The 3,227-nt window shown below is 44.2% G+C and overlaps 1 non-coding gene across 1 annotated transcript; it reads right to left on the bottom strand.

The window, feature by feature from the left end:
- Window positions 1-476: 476 nt before the first annotated feature.
- On the bottom strand, window positions 477-613 carry LOC138499039 (small nucleolar RNA SNORA2/SNORA34 family). Its single transcript, XR_011279091.1, has one exon. It is a non-coding gene; the product is annotated as a small nucleolar RNA SNORA2/SNORA34 family (small nucleolar RNA).
- Window positions 614-3,227: the final 2,614 nt, after the last annotated feature.

Consider the following 3,227-nt stretch of genomic DNA (forward strand, 5'->3'; position numbering starts at 1 on the left):
CTACAAGTTCTTTGTAACTTCCTGCAGCCCTCTTCCCTCCTAAAATAGGCCTGGCTGCTCAGTCTACACTACCAAATACTCAGGTGGTGCACCCTTATACCAAGAGTGGAGTTGTATGGTTTTACTAAACCCTTAGTGGACTTCAGAAAAACTGTCCTAACAAATACAACAGCATTTCTTGAATGCCTTTTCTGGCTGTGCATGCAATGCAATCCAAACTGGTTGAAAAGGCAGGAGAAGCCGGCTTTTAGCATTAAAGACATGTACAATTGAGCCCAGCAATCACCCATTTCTCTTTTATTCTCTTTTGGCTGCAATATAGTTAATCCAAAAAAATACTTATATTGTTAATGCATCTCATTTCCAGGAGCAAGCAATCAGCATCTGTACAGAGAATCTACAACCTCACCAAAACAGAAGATACTCAATACCCTCATTTTCAAGACCTGCAACTTGAGTTAACCGTAATCAAATTGTTATGTCCCTTCCAATTGAATTGGCTGCCCAAGATGTGGTAATGGAGCATCCAACAGACCAGAGGAAGAGGAATTACTCTAGGCACCTGTTTGAAACCAGTGGCTGCAGCAAACCAGAGGCCTCGATTAAGGGCCATATAGAAAAGGCATGCAGTGATGTCAGGGGCCTCTAAACATTTTGCTGCTGGCTTTCCAATTTCTTGGCTTCCTTTTTGTGCAGAGGGACTTCTACTGAAGTAGTCTTGTCGCTCCAACCCTTCGATGTCCTAGTTGCTCAGAGGTTACGTGGGTAGGGGTGCTTTTCGTTTTTTTAAAAATTTTGCTTCACAGGGTAGTGAAGTCATTTTTACCACATTGCCAGTTCAAAGCCATTGGGGTTATGTTAAAGGTATTTAAACAGCGCAGCGTCACCAATGGAATTTGTCCCCAGGCGGATCTGTCACAAGAAGGCGGGGTAACCACACTCCCGGACCGTTTGTTTACGGCACACCATTTGTGGACCGTGAGACAGGCCCAAAACCTCAGATGTGCCTACTTGAGATGACAGAGCCCAGCCCTACAGACTATTCCTTGGTTTTAACTGGCCTATTTACACCAATACTTCAAACAAATTATTTGGAAAGGCTAACTTGAGAAAAACTCAAATTATAAACTTAAAGCTCCTCTAACCTCAATATTGTGAGGTGTCATTTCAACTAATTTCAGTGCAGCAGCAACATTATCAGGCCCTAACTGTGAGAGGGCAAAAATGTCTACAGTGCATCTATTGATTTTATGGTAGCACAAATTTCTGACAGGCACGTTCATGATGTGCAGCAGTGAAACTCACCAGCTTACTTTACTGTTGGTAATCTATCATCTGAAGGATTCCAATAGTGCACGTGTTCCTATACAGAAAAGCTGAAGCCTACCCTGGGACCAAATTGGGCAAGAAAGGCATGTGCTACTAGGAAAGCACATCAGGAAAAAGGGGTGCAGTGGCAGGGGACTCTAAAAGGCCAGTGAAAAAAGTAAATAGTTTAAAGGAGCCACAAAGTGCGTCCAGAGAATTCCATAAAGGGAATTGTGCCACAAAATAACTATCATTCCGTTGTTTACCCTGGTTTAATATCCATTTTATGCTTTTTAACTTATGGTATGGTGGTGCTCCAAGGCGATCTGCAGGGCATCGGCTACTGGTGATATTATCAGGATAGGCTTATAAAATCCACTGCAGAAGGAGCCTTTTCTTTGCTCTCCCCTTTCAGTGCACATTGCACAGTCTGGTCTGGCAGCACCCTTTGCCTTCTCAGAGCACTAGGTGATCTTTGCGGGTCCCCTTCACCTGCTATTTCGCTGCTTGGTTTATTATTTTTATTGGCCTCCATCATGCATCATTTGCATAGGGGCAAAGTCCAGTCATCGTCTCATGTCTAGCCAGACAATGCTGAACCTGAAACCTACAACTGCCCCTGCACTTCCTAGGCAGTTTCCACAACCAGCGTCGTGGTTGGGTATCTCCAGGTCAGGTTCTCGGACCCCAAGCCAATCACTGGTCTTTCCCACTCGAGTCTCCTGGCACCAGGGGTGAAGTATCTTCTGTGCCTTTTGTACTGCAATCACGTGTGTGACTGCAAGTCACACTAAAGCCATCCTTGTCCAACTTCTGTGGGGGTTCCTCAGACTTCCCATCTGGACCTTTTGCCAGTTCAACCATCCCTATAGATGGTAAGTGCTTTCCATGCACGTGGTCTTGAGCAGGTTTGGGAGAATGAGAGGACAATTATGACTGGGGTGGCTTTTCACCACACCCAGTTCCCGAGGGAGGTGTGCAGAGGATGTTCATCTTTTTCACAATTCAAGAATCACTCCTATCCAATAAAATGCTATGTGGCTTACAACGTTGCCAACCTAGGCCTTTGGCTGCAAACATGCTTTCTGTGCACAAAACTCTGTTTCCCAGTGAGGTGTTGGGGGAAGAGTAAGAACCTAGAGTGTCCTCTTTCCAACAGTGCTAACGGTAGGCAGAGTTAATGCCATGCAGATGCCCAACAGAGCAGGGGTGGGGGGGCGCTGGGTGAAAGGGCCTGCTCTCCAGCCAGCCTTTGGGTCTGGTGTTCAAAGTTGGTGGCAATTTGGGATTGATCTGTAATATGATGCAATATTGACCTAAAAATGGCACTGGTTGTGTTTCATGGTAACCTAGTAATTATTTGTGGACTGCCCCTGGTTGGTTAAATAGAAGGCACACATCAGAGACCACAATTAAAAAGTCTCCTCAGATTAGTGTCCATAAGATGCTATACAGTAATTAAAGGGTGCAGAGTTCCAATCCTAAAGTTGGTTTGTAAATCTGGTTAGTCCCCAACATGCCACAAAGTATTATACATTTAATTTACCTTCCAATTTCAAGAGGATGGCCCATGCCGAGGAAACTGGAGTAGTTTCAACCTGGAGGCTTCTCACTGTCAAACAAAACAAAGTGTGTCACACTTACATTTTGCAGTCAAATTACTACACAGGACTGATGACTTTCCGGCATCTCAGATTTTTAAAGTCTCACCATAAACCATCAGATGGGTAAACGGCATATTGGCAATCATCATTAATACCAGAACACTAAATTATCAACAGAGCCTTGTTAACAGTAAACGATTTTCAGAAATAGTTTGATAACAGTTCCTTGGGGCTGGGCAAACTAGTATGTGCATCTTTCAAGCCATGATTTGCAGCTCATACCAGTCGGTAGCTGTAGTTTGTTTAAAAGCCAAA

The sequence above is a fragment of the Ambystoma mexicanum genome, chromosome 5q (assembly GCF_040938575.1).
Source record: "Ambystoma mexicanum isolate Mex_15411 chromosome 5q, UKY_AmexF1_1, whole genome shotgun sequence".
Classification (NCBI taxonomy): domain Eukaryota; kingdom Metazoa; phylum Chordata; class Amphibia; order Caudata; family Ambystomatidae; genus Ambystoma; species Ambystoma mexicanum.